Here is an 18,290-nt window from a genome sequence, read left to right on the forward strand (position 1 = left end):
GTTACAACCGCAACTCCGTCCTCAGGGAGTTCCGCCGGGGACCGAAGTTATGGTGCTCGCCCGACCTCCCACTCGAAGCTGCTCGCTCACTGGCAAGGGCCTTACGAGGTTAAGGAGAGAAAAGGACTCGTCGACTATTTGGTGAAACAGCCCAATCGTCGACCGAAAGTGAGAGGATCTATCATGTCAACCTGTTAAAGCCCTGAGAGATAGAGAGGAGCTCCCAGCCCCGTAGGTCACTCTCCCTTTCGCAAGCACAACTGCCCTTAACCTCGGCGAAGAGCTGAACCCCAAGCAGCGGCAGGAGGTAGCCCAAACACTCCGAGCCATCCCCGAGGTAGTGAGCGAGTCACCCGGCCGGACCGCCTGATTGAGCACGATATAGTCACGGAGCCCGGGTAATCGTCCGGGAGAGGCCCTACCGACTCCCGGAGGCAAAACGCGCAGAGGTCGAACTGGAGGTGAAACGTATGTTGGACATGGACATAATTGAAGAGAGCCATAGTCCCTGGTCCAGCCCTATTGTCCTCGTCTCCAAGCCAGACGGCTCCTGGAGGTTCTGTAATGACTTTAGACGCCTGAATCAGATCTCCAAGTTCGATGCCTACCCCATGCCCCGCATTGACGACCTCCTTGAGCGGCTGGGTACGGCTCGATATCTGACTACCCTTGACATGACAAAAGGGTATTGGCAAATTCCTTTAACGGCATCCGCAAAGGAGAAAACGGCCTTTAGCACCCCTAGCGGGCACTGGCAGTACAAGGTCCTCCCATTTGGGCTGCACGGGGCCCGCGACCTTCCAACGCCTGGTAGATAGAGTGCTGAAGCCCCACCAGTCCTATAGCGCCGCTTACCTGGATGACGTTGTCATCTATTCCGCACCTGGGAGGAGCATCTACTGCAGGTCGCAGCTGTCCTCCTAACACTGGCTAAAGCCGCCTCCGCATAAACCCCGGAAGTGTTTTTTTGGATTAAAGGAGGCCAAATATTTAGGCTACCTCGTGGGACAAGGACAGGTGCGGCCACAGAGCTCCAAAGTTAAAGACATCTTAGAATGGCCCCGTCCGAGTACCAAGAAACAGGTGCAGGCTTTCTTGGGGCTTGCGGGTTACTACCGCCGGTTTGTTCCCGTTTCTCCGAAAGAGCAGCACCCTTGACTGACCTGACAAAAAGGGCGCTCCCCTATACGTGGTGTGGACCGACAAAGCAGAACACGTGCTCAGTGACCTAAAGAAGGCCCTAACGCCGGCACCTGTGTTACGGACGCCCGATTTTGGGCTCCCGCTTATTCTCCAGACCGACGCTTCGGACACAGGCCTGGGTGCCGTGCTGAGCCAAAGCGTCGATGGTGTCGAGCACCCTGTGATGTACCTTAGCCGGAAACTGATGGACCGGGAGACCCGCACGCTGCAGTGGAGAGGGAGGCCTTGGCCATTAAGTGGGCAGTGACCCACCTCCGTTACTACCTGCTGGGTCGCGAATTCGCTCTGGTGACTGATCACGCTGCACTTCAGTGGATGTCCCTACACAAAGAGTCGAATCCGCGGGTCACCAGGTGGTTCCTGGACTTACAGCCGTATAAGTTCACTGTCACTTATCGGCGGGCACCCTTCAGGCCAATGCCGATGCCCTCTCTCGTATTCACGACCTCTCGGTTAGGTCCGCCCGACCTGACGGTCCTGGGCTAAGGGGGGGATCGTGTCACGCACGCGAGTAGGAGGCCGCGGATTGATTCGATAGCACCTGGGAAACCACTCGCCGCCAGGGAATGGTGGGGTATTAACTTTCTCCCTCTGCTTCCTCATAGAAAGAAAGACCTTCCTGCACCATAGGCCTGGATTGACCGCAGTGCGATACTTCCGCCCTTCCTCCGCCATCTTGCCCTGACGTCATCCTTCCCATCCTCCCTTGCGGTCCTTCCCGCATCCCTCCACTTCCGCTCCTCCCCAATAAAATGGCGCGACGCCAGGAGTCGGCGTCGCGCATATGAACTATTTTGTTTATAATTTTGACCAGTTTTGTTTGTGTTTACAATATACGGGCCGGAAAACCCCAACCCTTGCTACTGTCTCCTCGGTCCTTTACACTATATATATATATATATATATATATATATATAGCAAAATACCCACGCTTGGCAGCGAGAAGTAAAAAGAAAAGGAAACATTTTAATAATAACGTAACATGATTGACAATGTAATTGTTTTGTGATTGTCATGAGTGTTGCTGGTATATATATATATATATATATATACATACATATATATATATATGCATATATATATATATATATATATATATATATACACGTACATAGATACACACACATATATACTATGGGGTGCCAAACAGGCAAATAAATTGATTTTGTGAATATATAAAGTCAGCGTCAAAATATATAAAGTCAAAGCTTGAATATATAAAGTCACTGTCGGAATATATAAAGTCAAAACCTGAATATATAAAGTTAGCGCTGGAATATATAAAGTCAAAACTTGAATATATAAAGCCAGTGTTGGAATTTATAAAGTCATTCCTGATTATATAAAGTCAACATCGGAGTATATAAACTCACTCCTGAATATATAAAGTGAAAGTCAAAATCTATTGATTGAAACTACTCTGAACTGAAAACTAAGTTAACAAAAACGTATTCAGAAAAATAACTTAAAAAAACACTTCGGTTAATGTTTTGAAAATGATGCATGTGCCCTGCCCAGGATTGGTTCCTGCCTTGCACCCAGTGTTGGCTGGGATTGGCTCCAGCAGACTCCCGTGACCCTGTGGTCGGATTCAACGGGTTGGGAAATGGATGGATATTCCAGCGCTGACTTTGTATATTGAAGTTTTGACTTTATATATTGCCGCTTACTTTATAGCCTGTATTCCGACGCTGACTTTATATATTCAGGTTTTGACTTTATATATTCCGACAGTGACTTTATATAATCAAGTTTTGAGTTTATATAGTTAAATGTAGTCATCATTGTATAACTTTTTCTTTACCATAGAAATTTAAAGACTAAATTCAACTTCCATTCCTAACAAAGATATTTCTGTGGACTAAATAGAAGCTACTTATATCCAAATTCGAGCTATTGAGCTGTCGCCTGCCTGAATAAATCACCCTCGCTTCGCTCTTACTTTTTTACCATTCATTTAATCATGGCTATTGGCGGAAAAATTATAAAATGGAAGGAGGATTACACTGAGTATGGCTTTACCAAAACAATTATTGATGGCGAATCGATTATTCATAAAGCTTGAATTGGTGATCTGTTTTTCTGTGTTAACCTCATATATTTACTTTACTTCTTCTCAAACCAAGGGGGTGCGAGGGTAAAATGAATCGGGAAGCGCTGATCAATGTAATCGGTGTACCAGGAAATCATGCATTGACAAAAGTTCCCCTTTGCTAGTATTGCAAAGTGTGATTAAATGCGTGATTTTTAACACGTTATGGAGCACATGCATCAAAGCTTCTCAGCTGTGCTTGTGCCAAGAAAAGGAAACATTATAAAAATAACGAAACACGATTGTCAATGTAACCTTTTGTAAGTAGTGCCTGGAGGATTCAGTGTGGAGAAACTCTAGAGAGAGCGTGTGTATTAACTTGTGGATTTTTCTGTGAGTATTTTGTGGCAGCGTCACAAAGTCGTAACACTGCGTTAGCGGCGGAGTGCAGCTCAGAGCGAAATGAGGTGAATGGGAGGGGAGATGATGACGTGACCCCCCCACCCGCCTTAACTGTCAATCCCACACAAACACAGTCTCTCGGAATTTGCATAAGCACAGCCCTTCACCTGCAATTTTAATTTAGTTACAAAGTGATCAAAACTCTTGTTTATATCCCAAGGCCCTCTCATTAAACTTGTATCCCGCGATACCGTGGGCATGACAAACACCAGCGGCAGCCTGTCTATGAACTTAATTTAAAGTTTAGGTTTACACCGTACTTTGTTTCCGAAGTAGCAGCACTCATGAATATGGTAGTATATGTCACTCGCTCGCTTCTTATTGTTTCGCTGCCTTCTGAATTATATAATGCATGTTTTCTTTAACGCTTTTTGGAGCTCTTCCTGGTTTTCTACGTACTGCGTTGACAGTCAGTTCACGTGATTATGTGGGAGGCGTGATGATGTCACACGTAACTCCGCCCCCATGGCTTTCGAGCTCAACTCCATTACAGTATATGTAGAAAAATACCTTCCAGTTATGACCATTACGCGTAGAATTTCGAAATGAAACCTGCCCAACTTTTGTAAGTAAGCTGTAAGGAATGAGCCTGCCAAATTTCAGCCTTCTACTTACATGGGAAGTTGGAGAATTAGTGATGAGTCAGTGAGTGAGTGAGTGAGTGAGTCAGTCAGTTAGTCAGTCAGTGAGGGCTTTGCCTTTATTTTATATATATATATATATATATATATATATATATATATATATATATCGAGGATCGAACCTTGTATGTCAGCGTCAGAGACGAAGTCCCTTTACGCTGTGCTACGGCGTGTAGTTCATTTATTGGACAGCCTGTAGATCGGAGTACATTCATAGCATCCGTGTTCTGAGTAAGGGCGAAACACGTGTCGCACACTCTTTGCATTATTTGACAGTAAACTATGTAACATCCTATGATCTGCTTCTCACAACTGAAGAGGGCCCTGTGGCAGATGTTTGCCGACTGGAAGACCAACCACATGCGTTACCTGGTAGGTAACTACCCATACAATCAGATCGGGACTCAGAACACGGATGCTGTGAATATATATATATATATATATATATATATATATATATATATATATATATATATATATATATATATATATATATATACAATAGCTGTGTAAGCTTGTGCTATAAAAAGCCTGGGGTCCTAGAAGCTATTGAAATCAGCAGAAAAAAAACTGAAATGCAGAGATGTCAGGTAATTGAAAGAAACTACTCTGGGTGTCTCTCTGCTAGGAGGATTCGTTTTGCCAACAAAGGGTTAGCGGCTAAGCTAATGTTCTTCTTTTAAAGCCTGCATATGCTGGGTTCAAGTCCAAGTTTCTGTTAATGGTGTTTTCATTAGAGAGCCACAATTCTGCCACCTCTCTGGCACTCTTAGTATTGGCCCTGAATTTTATTTTCACAGTATGTGTGTAAATCAGAGACACTGGGTCTCTTCTGCTGATAGCATTGCGATGTTCCAGCATACAGGTTGAGAATCTTTTAGATATTTGTCTCATGTATACCACTGGCCATGCACTACATGGAATGCTGTAAATGTAATGTCTCTGTGGTCGACTTTATTGTTTTTGGTATTGAAAAGGGCAGACTGTATAGTGCCAGTTTGTGCGCTGACTTGATCCCAGATCTGAACAGGATGCGTACTGTACTTTCTGATTCGTGATAATGATAAGGGAGGGTATGGTACGTGCAGTGGGGGGCTGTGTTGGAGTCGACTGTTTGCTGAGGTCTAGGGCATCTCCTATATAGGCATTGTTTAATAAATGTCTTGGGGTAGCCGTTTGATAATGTCTTCCATTCTTTTTTGTGTCCATTGTGTTACAATGGGTGCTATGGATTTGCAGATATTATGTAATATACACTTGGTCTTAAGATTGACTGTTCACCCCTATGATGATGCTCTGGATTAAGCAGACTTAGAAAATGGTACGGTATGTTATGATACAGCAAACTTATTATGGGTGAAACTCTCCTGAAATCTACTGGTGTGGGTGTCAATGGCCTGTACTGTTTGTCACAAGGGAGACGAGAGAGAAACAACTGTGCAGGATGGCTGAGATATTTAATTATACTGTTTTCCTTTCTAAGGCAGAAAATTTTGTAAACAGTATGTCCTAAATACAAGACAGCTGGGTGTCGGTGTTATTCTGTGCCGTCTTCACCACCCTTTGCAGTGCTTTACATTCTTGAGTGGAGCAGATGCCATACCACAGTGTCATGCAGCCAGTTAGGATGAACTCCACAGTCCATCTGTTTGCTGCACTGATAGCAAAAACTCTAAAGGCTTCTGAATATACAATGCAATAAATATCACTGGCATTGTGCTAGCACATCCTGCACACCAGTTTCACAACTGGGGTTGCAATTATTTTATTTAACTGTTTTTTTCTCTTTAAGAATATTATACAGTTAATGCATTTTAGATAATAATAGTTTTAATGCTTATATAAACCAAAACATTAAAAGATATTTGAACAGTTTTTTTACTTCTGTGTATAGCTGAGGTTTATATGATTTTTTTACAGAATATTTTAAAAGATAACAGATTAAGGCATGCCCAGGACATTACCATACTAGCATTATGTCAAGTGAAATCCACTAAGTATGGCATAAACAGGAGATCATTCCCAAGTCCTTCTTTCCTTTGCAGTCAGCAGTTTACTAGGGACTGTAAAAAGTTAAACTAATATGTATCCATTCCTGCTGTGATTTCATGTTAACAGCCTATGATGCCCAATTGCGCGTCCAGTTGCTTATTACTACAGGAGTGGCTGTGAATAATGCAATGATGTTATTTTTATGTCACCTGGTTAAAATGACATAATGTAGAAATTCCATATATACATATTGTTTATACTTTTTTGCAATCTTATCAAAGCGTGCACCCATCAAAAAGAATTATTATATACCAGTTATGGCGTACTGCATGATAACGTGCAGTGAATACACTTGACGTGAGCATTCCTAGTTTTCATCCTCTTTCTCTGTTCTCTGTCTGTTTAGCACTCATTTGCTCAGAGGTTGATGCACTTGCTGCTTCCTGAGCAGCTCTTCTTTTCTCCACCCTAGTAGCCAGCTGCTTCTCTTCTTTCGTTGGCATCTTTTCATGTTAAAACTGATTAAGTTAGTTTTTGTGTTGCAATTACTTAGTAAGTTTTCTTTAATTTTTCACTTAAGCCGGCATTTAAGTCTTCAATCTGCCTCAAGAATGATTAGCGAAGGTGGTAGGGAATGAGAACGGTGCCCATACACATGCACCGCACGGCCACCCTGCTGCACGCTGCCAAGAGTTGATTCTACAATAAAATAAAATAAAAATAAAAACAGTAATAAAAAGCATCACCCCGGAAGGGGATAGTAGACGTCACATAGTATATGTGTACCAAATTTCAAGTCAATAGGTGAAACGGTTTGTGAGCTACAGGTGATTTAAAATCCTAGACAAACAAATGAACAGCCACGGTAGCGTATCATATAAGAAAATTTTAGCATATTTGGTGCATTTTAAATGACCCTTGTTTATATTCAAACTCATTTTATCCACTTTAATCCACCTTAATAAAAGGACAAGAGTCTGTGTGTCTGTCTGTGTAATTGTTCAGTTGCTTTGTGTCCAAAGGATGGGGCATCACAAACACCTTTTATAATAAAACTAGGCTGACCCACCTTTTAAGGCGACCGACTTTAAGTTGACCACTTCTTAAGGCAATTCAATATGTAGATCAATTTGATATTTTATACAAACTCATTAATTTGGTTATATTGCATTTGAGCAGTATTACTTTAATACTCGTAGTTTCTGTTATTTTTGTGATGAAATTTAAACTTTTTTTCTATATTGACGTCGCCCTTTTGAACCCCCCTGATATTTACTACGCGGTGAGGCATTTGTACTCCATCAACATGAATTATTTCCAGAGACATAATTTTGTCTATTTTTCCAGCGCATCGTGCACAAAAGCAAGGGAACAATGGGAGCACCAAAACTCTGCTCACATCATGTCGCTTCGTATCGCAAGCTGCAAGTAGTAAGTCTGTGATAAGCGGAATACCGCTACGCTTTCCACTCACGGGACGGAAGGACAATCCCGACCACTTTTATATAGTAAGAAAGAAGAAGATGATATCGCACAGTCTGGAGTAGAAAATCATCTTTTACCTGGAAAAACGAAACTACAAATCCCATCGTGCATTGCAAAATGGACGGGGCGCGTCTGAAACTCCGCGCCTGCGTAGCACTCACGGGACGGAAGGACATCCCGATCACTTTTATATTGAAGGATGCATTGCATTTGTCATTTCAACAGACGGTCACATAACAAACATTAACTCTGCTTTTATGAATTCCATATCAAATGGCATATAACAGAAACACGCACATTCCATGGTGCACTGCAAAAGTTAACATTAAGGTCTATGTTGATTACTTAGACTTCAATTTATCTTAGCACAGCTAATAAAAGGATAATATCTGTGTGTCTGTCTGGTTGCCATATCTTTGTCATTCCAAGAGATGGCGCATCAAAAACATTTGTAGTAAATGCACTGAATTTATCATTCCAACAGACAGCGCATCACAAACAGTAACACTACTTTTATGAATCCCACTCCAAATGGCATGTAACAGTGACAGATGCTTTGTATTTGTCATTCCAACAGATGGTGCATCAAAAGCATTTCTAGTAACGCATTTTGTTACTACAAATGTTTGTGATGCGCCATCTACTGGAATGACTACATACATTACAAAACATATTCCAATAGATGGTGCACTGCAAATGTTAACACTGAGGGCTTCATTGATTACAGTTCTTAGATTTCAATCTGTCTCAGATGGGTTGTGAAGCTAGTAAAATTATAAAATAACAGGCATTTGCACAGAGTACAGTACTTTATATAAGTAGTTTTACAATTAGCAAAACAATGGTAATTTAAAATCTATATTTATTATGTAATACTGCATCAGCATACTTAGAAAGTAATTGTAAATACAGAACATAAAGTTTGGGACTTCTGAAAATACTTGTTGCAAAACGTGCCATTTAAATTAATAATTGATTAAGGAACAGTAAATAAATTTTTTTCAAATTGTACTTTTTAATGTAAAATCAACATAAAAATTCATTACAGTATACGTTAAGTCAAAGATTATTTTCCATTTTTCACTTAAGCACTGCATAATACTTACTTTTTTCTGAAGTCACGTTATTCAAATACAGGATTATTGGAAGTCAGAATTCATCTTGACCAGATAGGCTCTAGCCGTGGATGATGCAGCATTCATTTGCAGGGCCCACTAACATACACCCTCACTTTAATGGACATGTACCAACATAGAATTAACAGGTAATCAATCCATTTTCTTGGAAATCCATCCTTTTGTCAATTTTCCTCATCTGCTTCTGGGAATGTAAGGTGTTAATATGAAGCTAAAGTACCCACAGCGATAGGACCAAGTCACAAGATTGTCAAATAACTACACAATGCATACTAACAGAGCTAACATTTGTGGCAAATACACACACCAATTGATCTTATCTGCTTAACTAAAACACTTTTTACACCAGTCACATCCACTCAGAAAATGCAAGCCCACATTTCAACATAATCACATTTGAATGCTATGATAGCAGTGAAGCAGTATTCACAGACTTAAACTAATAATGTCTTAGTGGAGTTGCCTGCTACTACAATCAAAGCAATTTCTCATATTCAAAAAAGACACATTTCATATTTAGAATTTATATTATAAAATGGGAAAAGGAAACTTGATTATTCAGCTCTAAAGAGCACAATCATGAAAATATAGACTATTCAAAGCAAAATGACTACTGTGCATTTAGCGCATGAAATAAAAAAACATCCTAAGGGAAAATACTTACAAGAGAATTTAGTAAAAGCATTCATACAATACATTGTGGAAATTAAAGAATTTGTAAGAAGTTGTACATAATAATAAACCATTAATTCAAACAATGTGGAAATAAATACTATTACACAATTCCATATACAGTCTGTTGTATCACCTCTGTGTATGTGTGTGTATTCATACAAATGACTATACTCGTATTTTTATTTTTATTCATTTACATAAACTAGTAGTAAGTAAGGATTCCATTTTTTATCATTGAATTGATAATACAGTTATCATAATAGTACATATGGAATCACAGAAATGTATAGAATGTTAATGATTTACTTATGAAATGGAGTGACCATTTTAAACTCCCAACCAAATAACTTTTCAGGAACAAGTCAGACATGTGAAGCAATCAAGAACAGTTCAGAAGAATTAGAGACATCAATGGTTCTGAATTAAGGGATGTTGGTAGTCTATTTAGTTTAAGTTACAGAAGATAGCAATGGAAAATTAAAGAGAAATCAAATGATGCTAAGCTTCCAGACAATGAAATAACATAATTACAATTCTTAACATATAAGAAATGCACTGTGTGAGCATCATAGATTTTTTAGAATAATATGGGGCAGTATTTTCTCTGTGATAAGAGATAATAGTAATAAATAATTTTCTGTTCTTGCTTTTACTTATATAGTATTGCTGATTTTTCTGCATATATTTTTGTATATGAAACATAAATGAGTTCACAATAAGAAAACTCAAAGCACCACAATGCTGCTGACTGGCACTAAGATACTGTAGGCTACCAACTGCACTGTTCTGCAGCCACCTTAGACTGGCACTAACACCGTCATTCTGACTATTAAATACCAAAACATCATTTTGGTTTTCTCAGATTTATTCACAGTTAAATTAACCTTTGGGTGAGGTTGAATTGTTCTTGGTGTCAGGGCTATGAGATTGAACCTCTTGTGAAAAACCGAGCTTGTCAGTCAGTCATTGAGTCAATCAGGGACGTGAAACTGTAAATTCACAGTATATAACAGATGAATATCATATGTGTTTAATACCTTACACATACTGTACAAATAAATCTTAACTAGATTAGACAAAGACAATATGTTTGCAAGGGCTACAAGAAAACAGGTTTTCTACACTTACCTTCTATTTTAGTAAATGACATGTACTGTATTTTTGCTTAGGATCTCTAATCAGGCTAACTATTTGAAAGTAATTGTTACAAAATGACACCTTTTATTGGCTAACTGAACAGATTACAAGATGCAAGCTTTCGAGGTAACACAGGCCCCTTCTTAGACAAGTTGTAGTCAACTACCTGAGCCTGAGTTGCCTGAGGCTTGCATATTGTAATCATTTTAGGTGTCATTTTGCTGGACTTCTCATTGAATCTGTAATGGCCATCACAGTACAATACTCAACTACTGCAGACATGAAAATTATTGTTAGAAATAATGAAACTTACAAAAAATATAAAATATAATATTTTATAATAACAAATAAAATATAAAAAATATATGGATTATTAAAATGAAATAATTTAATAAGCGAAAGGCCAAAAAAACTTTCAATATATCACCTTTTTTATGAAGCAGTTTAAATGTATCTATGGAGACATTTCAGATGGCCTGTACTGAAACTGGTTAGCAAACATATACCTGTAGTTGTAACAAGCATGTGACTCAAATATTATACAAAGATGGATGTAAATATTTCTTACCATTCACTAACACAGACTGAGGTTAAGTTCACTGGTACAAGCAGCCAAAATGACTTTCTCCGCAGGACTGCTGTTACAGAGTAATAAAAGGAGAACCTGGCCAAGGGATACCCTACAAAGAGCTGTGGTCTATTGCGGTCAAAGGGCAAATTTGGTCTGGCCTGTTCATATATTAAGAAATTAAAAATGGTGTACAGTACATTAAATTACACTGTGGAGTAGTATGCATTTCTTAGTTAGGGTCTTTGCAGTTTATATTTATGGTAAACTGTGTCTACAATACTGCAGTGGGCTGGCACCCTGCCCAGGGTTTGTTTCCTGCCTTGTGCCCTGTGTTGGCTGGGATTGGCTCCAGCAGACCCCCGTGACCCTGTAGTTAGGATATAGCGGGTTGGATAATGGATGGATGGATGTATCTACAATACTGCTGGGACCATCATTGAAAGGTTTGCCTAATATCACAAAAATTAATACTCATAATGTTACCTGAGGTTATGTGAAGACCCATCTGTTTTGTGAATATCTAATTGATTGAAGAAAAAATAAAGACCTCTGCTCTGTGATCTTTTATATTGTTGGTTAAGTTTAATTGCTTTATTCGATTGTAACCTATGATTATACTGTAAATGTATTAGTTATTACATCTTTTCACGTGTGGCAAGCAACTTTTTTTAGCTGAAGTATTAGACTTGCTGAACAAACAGGGCCCTAGCCTAATGTTACTCGATTATGTTTACCTCTGTAGTAAGTTGTTTCTGCCAAGCAAATAAACGTAAATGTAAATATAAATGTTAAGTGTGTGTGCCAAACATCTACTTTATACTGTACATAAGTGGCGTATTGGAAGACAAAACAGGTGAAAAAAACAAATCTTAGCAAATACAAAAAGGAAATTGTGGAAACATTTCTTCTCTCAGGAACAAGGGCCTTGCTATCTGTTTCTTGAAGCCCAGTCTGCTAGGGGTCATAGTGAGCCTACTTTTGTACCTCTCCAGTACCATTACAGTGCTCCTCCTTTTCATGTCAGCTCTCGTCTTTCATTGATTCGTGTCTCTTCCTCCCTTGTCCTAGACTCCCCAGACTGTGGTTTATATCTGTGTTCAGGCCTGGCCATTCTATGGCAAATGGGGCACTGGGATAAAATTCGTCATGGCCATTCCTTTGCTGCCAGTCCTCTTGAAAGAGCAGCTATGGACCCTGTTACCCAAGCCCAAGAGTAGTGACTGGTTGTAATCAACCAGAACATATTTTGTCCTCTTACAAATCTGCCATTGCCTCTTCATTTCTTAAAGAGATGGCTAGGAACACTTAGATTATAAAATAAATAAATCTGACATACAATAGGATACCATCAAGCTTGTTTGTTTAGCAAATAGCTAAGCTGTCCCAATATCTCATCTAGATACTTCTTAAACATTGTTCAGGTTTCTACTTCAACTAGATGTCCCAGTAATTCACTCCAGATTCCCACTTGTTGTAAACCACATTGTTTTTCCTGGTGAAACTTGTCTTGTTTCTGACTTTACTCTTTTTCTCTGGTTTTCCTTAGCAAAAACACTTCTGGAAATTTATCGGACTGACCGTCCTCTGTGAAGCCCCATGCTGCCCTCACCTGCCAAACTACCTTGATCCTGCCATATCAATAGTCATGAAACCAAGATGGAATGGGCAATGAGGATGCATAACAATAAGAAATGGCGCAAAAAGTGTTGTGCTTTTATTCATCAAAGTATTAACAAAGCGCATAGTGTGGTTTTCTTAACAAATAAATAATCCATGATAAAAACATTGTCCAGTGAAGAAGTTAAAAAATCAGATCAATTAAATAAAAAATATTCCATAAAGTAGTGCGCTGGGGAACCTGTTTTGATAGCAAAACAGAAACATGCATAGGCATCGGAAACATTGTGGGCCCCAGCCAGTGCTCATTGTGCCCATATGTTAAGACGGCCCTGGTCAGAGGGTCAACTTCTGGGCTCCTCAGAGGTAAGCAATACCACCCCAGGACACCAGGGGGTGCAATTTCTAACTGTCTTATCTCTTTCTCCATCCACAGCTCCAATGAAGGCACTGACCCCACCCCTTATAAATTCATGAGCTATAAGAGCTCCCAGAAAGAGGCTTTTCATTTAGGTGATGAGCAGCCCACTAGACAAAGCTCTGACCAATGGCTGATTGCAATTTCTGTTCAGTATGGCGCCATCATGTGTCTGTTATTTTGATCCTCTTATTATTTCAGTAAATGGGGTGGCCTGGTGGGTACCCCAGCCTTTCTTCTGAAATCTTACATTCTTCTCAGTTGATGATGTAGACCTAATGTACAGAGCAGGCAATGTTAAAAATAAAGTTAAAAATGAAAAGTGCTGCTTGTTTACTTGTAGGCCTAACAATATTTATTATACTGAACTATTGTGATGAGAACAGGCCATTCAGCCCAACAAGCTCATCCATTCCATTCAGCTAGATTGCCAAACTAACATCAGGTCAAGATTTGAAGTTCCTTTAAGCCCTACTCTCCACCACACTACTTGGTCATTTATTTCATGACTCTGTGGTTCCTTGCCATGAACAGAGTTTAAAGGAGAAGGACTGAGGGCCTGCCCTCCCGCTCCAATCCAATGCACTGACCAAAGATCTACTAAAATAAGTTTCAAATAAAGAGTATTTTCCCCTTAATTTTGTAAGGCCACGGATAAGGTAATATGCCTTGCAGTATGAAGTGTGTGAGGTTTTGTGTCCCAGGCACTCCACTTGGGGAGTTTGCAGGTGGGCCTGCATGGGTTTACTCTGGTTTCTTCTACAATCTATAATTGTAAATGTATGGGTTATTATATCTTCACTTGTGGCAATTATCTTTTGTTACCTGTCCTACCAGACTTGCTGAACAAAGAACCCCTAGCCTAATGTTAATCGATTATGTTTACCTCTTTTGTAGATCGTTTTGGATAAAAGCGTCTGCTATGCAAACAGATGTAAATGTAAATGCGACTCTAAAACATGCAATTATTTGCTTTGGGTCATCTGGCACCACCAAGCCTAAATGCCAAACTCTACAAATATTCTTGGCATTAAGAAACACTTTCAAATATTTGTGGTACTAGGGTGTTATAACGTGTTAACCATTATGAATGTAGTGAAAAGTCAAGCAAAATGACACCTTTTATTGGCTTACTAAAAAGATTACAATATGCAAGCTTTTAAGGCAACTCAGGGCCCTTCTTCAAGGAATGAAGTAATCAAGAAGGAGCCTGAGTTGCCTCATAAGCTTGCATATTGTAATCTTTTTAGTAAACCAATAAAAGGTGTCATTTTGCTTGACTTCTCACTAAATATTTGTGGGAAATCTGCCCTTAACAAGTTTCCAAAAGAGTCTCCATGTTCTTGTTGAAGAATTTATTTTAGAGTAACTCTTGGGATGCACTGTAATAATTCCTTTCATAATTTGAAACATTTTGACATGTCCCCTCTTAATCTCCGTTTGTTTAAACTTTAATTTTTCCTCACAGCTCATACCTTTCTTTGCTGGAATCCGCCTACTTGTTCTTCTCTGGAGTTTCTCCAGTGTTGCTACATCCTTTTTCTAACATGGAGACCAAAGCCATACACAGAACTCAAGGTGAGGGCTTACTAGTGTGTTACATAACTTTTATACTTTGTTCAAAATGGAAAACCAGAAAGATGGTGTTATTCTGTGAGTACTGACTAGAAACATTTTTCACTAGAGTTTTCTTCTATCTTCAGTAGTAATAAAACCTATTCTTTATCTACAGTGTACCTGATGTAGTAAGGATGTTGGGTTGTGCCTTGTGATGGGCTGTTGTCCCAACCACTGCTGGTTGCTTCCTTGGAACCAATGCTGCCCTGATAGGCCCGAGCCCCGTCACTATCAACTGCACATATAGCAGTGAATTCAAAAATTGATGGATATGTGGATAAGAGTGGCACGTGTGAACCTAATGCTGCAATAAAGTACAGTTAACATTTTTCTCTCACTTACCTAGTTGGGAAATTAAAACATAAACATTGCATTCCATGGTATATGTAGGTGTACAAGACGGGGGTGGGACAGCGAAGTGTTTTATATCTTGAAAAAAAATGAAGACAAGCTTGAGATTCTACAAGGTACAGTAGCAAATGAGTCTGCGTGGGCATAAACGTGGTCCTATGTCATCATTAAACTTGCGATTTTAAATGTAAATAGGTAAGATGTTTTTATGTTTGACCCACTAGGTACTTGTGACAGGAGTGGGTGCTGTATGAAAAATGAAACAAGGGTGTTTTGTTGGTTGCTGCAGTATTTTTTGAAATGCAAAATACAATGTGGTTATATTATTGTAACTTTATGATATATTTGTATAGCATGTGTGCAATATTAATAAAGTATCTGTAAATATTTGAACGGTGTGAAGGCTAGGGGGTGCCAGTGAGCCCCAAACACCACACATGAGCACACAAACACAGTCCCAGGTTCAAATAAAAGGTGTTCAAATAAAAGGAGTACTTCTGGTGCCATAACTGTTGCCTGTTGGAAGCAGTTCTGGGTCATTCAGAAGCCCTGAATAACAGGGAGTGCATCTCTCTGCAGCACCCACTTGTGGCACCCAGGGACCACAGCAGCCTTGTGCTTCTGGGCTACAACTCCTGGAATACCCTGCTGGTTTCTGACTGGGCACCAATATGCAGGGCTACTGTGATCTAGCATCCAGGAGGAACAAACAACCCCAAGAGACAGTCCTTCCCTGTACTTTCCTTTTTGGCTGGGATGTCTGTCCATCCATCTGGGGAGTCTTTTTGGATAAGGTACTTTCTTCTCTCTTGGCTAGGATGTCTGTCTGTCTACTTGGGGCCTCTTGCTTGGGTAAGGAACCTTTCCATCACCCGGTCGGGATGCCCATTCATCTTGTGTGGCACTTATAATGGCTTATTATGTGATAGACAGCAGGGCTGGGGTGACATTCCAGCTGGGCTAAACCCCTGTACCCCAACCTGGAGGGCAGGCCAGTGTTGCAGATGGATGGGGGAGATGGCCTCCCAAGAGTGGTCCCCCTACATGCTGCGTGGCAGCATCCCTGAGCCAGTATGCCCAGTTATGTATCTTGGGACCTGCTGGGAATTGCAGTCCTTTGGGAATCACCCGCTGGACTCTGTAGGTGATGAGAGATGCAGGGGAGGGCTATCCCTACTTTCAGGGGCTCCCAATTGACCAAGGAGGGCTTCCTCCATTACTCTCAGGTCCGGCATAAAAGGGGCTACCTTTGTTTAATGGGATTCAAAGTTGGGAGAGGAGTTGGACTAAGCTCACCAGGTGTCACAAAGTGGCTGAGTTCAAAAAGCACAGCTGCAAAAATACTTCCAATGTTGCCCACTAGAGGAGGGAAACACCATCAAAATACCCCAACTAAAATCCCAAAGGCACAAAGAGTTGACTGAAAGGCAAGGGTTATCACAGAAAACAGAGTCCCATTACAGTATCCATAAACTGCAGGTCTGATATCCACAAAATCAAAAGGCAATAACAAAGACTCAGATACTCACAAGAACTCTCATGGGTGTCCCTCCCTTAAACAGGATGGAGGGCCATTCCTGGCAGTGATGAGAAGATGGCCCTGCCCCTTCTGGGACCACCCACAAAGCACAGGGCACATAACTAAAGCCCTTCCCCTTTCCCAACATACAATTAAAAAATTGTTCATAATAAGTGAAATAAAAAATAATACAAATAGACTGCATAAAATAATGAAAAACCAACAAGCAATGACACTTTGAACTCCAGCCAGGAGAGACATGCTGGCTGAAACATGGCACCAGGGGGTGTGAGCAGAGGGGCTGTTTGCCTAGTGGATACCGACGCTCCTCTACAAAATGCTGCTTTATCGCGGTGCTTCTGCATACTTAAAAGCACGTATTGATTTTTTGATTGTTTGCTTTTTCTTAGCGGCTCTCTCTGACATTCTCTGCTCCTGACGGCGCTCCTTTGAAGAGAAGATATGTTTACATTGTTTTAATTGTGAGAAAGAACTGTCATCTATGTCTTGTCATGGAACACAGTTTAAACTTTGAGTAAAGGGTGTTATTTCATGTCTAGAGGGCTCTAATAATTTAAGAGGGTCTGGAACGCAACCCCCGCGTTTAAGGAGGGATTACTGTATATATATATATATATATATATATATATATATACTTTATATTAATAAAATCCTAAGCCTAAAAGTGCATCGATTTCATGTGATGTTTTTATGTCACGTTTTTTATCAAGCTATATATCAGACTTATTTTAAAACCTACATACATATGTTTGGCATCATTCTTTTCAGAATTTATCTAACTTTAATGTGATGTTGTTAGATTTTCGGATTCTTTTTTTTTAATTATAAACTAAAATATCAAGAACTCGCGTCCCACGAGCCAAGAGATTTAACCAGACCCGAGGTCGAAAATAAAAGACAAAGAGTAGGACAGCTGCTGTACAGGCTTTTAAATGTTCGAAGTGCGATGCAGATCACACAGCACGGCGGCAGCAGCAAGCCAGCAGCTGATCAAGTAAAGAGGAGGTAAAAAAAAAACTGTATTAGTTTTGCATTGTATCACCATTTAAGAGGGGGTTTTGGAGGAGGAACAGCATCTCCTTGGGGTGTGTTCAGCCCCGCTCTTCACAACGCGAGTGGCAGAGACGTGAAGTGGCTGGCGCATAGCGTAGGTCAGGGGGGTTGGTGAGCGAAGCGAGCAGGGGGTAAGCCCCCTAGTATATATATATATATATATATATATATATATATATATATATATATATATATATATATATATATATATATATATATATATATATATATATATATATATATATATTGTAACAAACTAAGCAACAGACAACACAAAGGTTTGGGGTTTCCGGCCCTGTATACTGAAAAATTATCCACAGTATAAATCAAAACTCAGGGTCAAATACATAAACAAAAAGT

The 18,290-nt window shown here is 40.0% G+C and overlaps 1 long non-coding RNA gene across 1 annotated transcript in view; it reads left to right on the forward strand.

Annotated features, from left to right (window-relative positions):
• Positions 1 to 14,351, forward strand: part of LOC120523876 — a 49,472-nt gene extending 35,121 nt beyond the window's left edge. The window contains exon 4 of the long non-coding RNA XR_005632717.1: positions 12,881 to 14,351. This is a non-coding gene — a long non-coding RNA (uncharacterized LOC120523876). The remainder of the gene's footprint in view (positions 1 to 12,880) is intronic.
• Positions 14,352 to 18,290: the final 3,939 nt, after the last annotated feature.

The sequence above is a fragment of the Polypterus senegalus genome, chromosome 2, assembly GCF_016835505.1.
Source record: "Polypterus senegalus isolate Bchr_013 chromosome 2, ASM1683550v1, whole genome shotgun sequence".
NCBI classification, from domain to species: Eukaryota; Metazoa; Chordata; class Cladistia; order Polypteriformes; family Polypteridae; genus Polypterus; species Polypterus senegalus.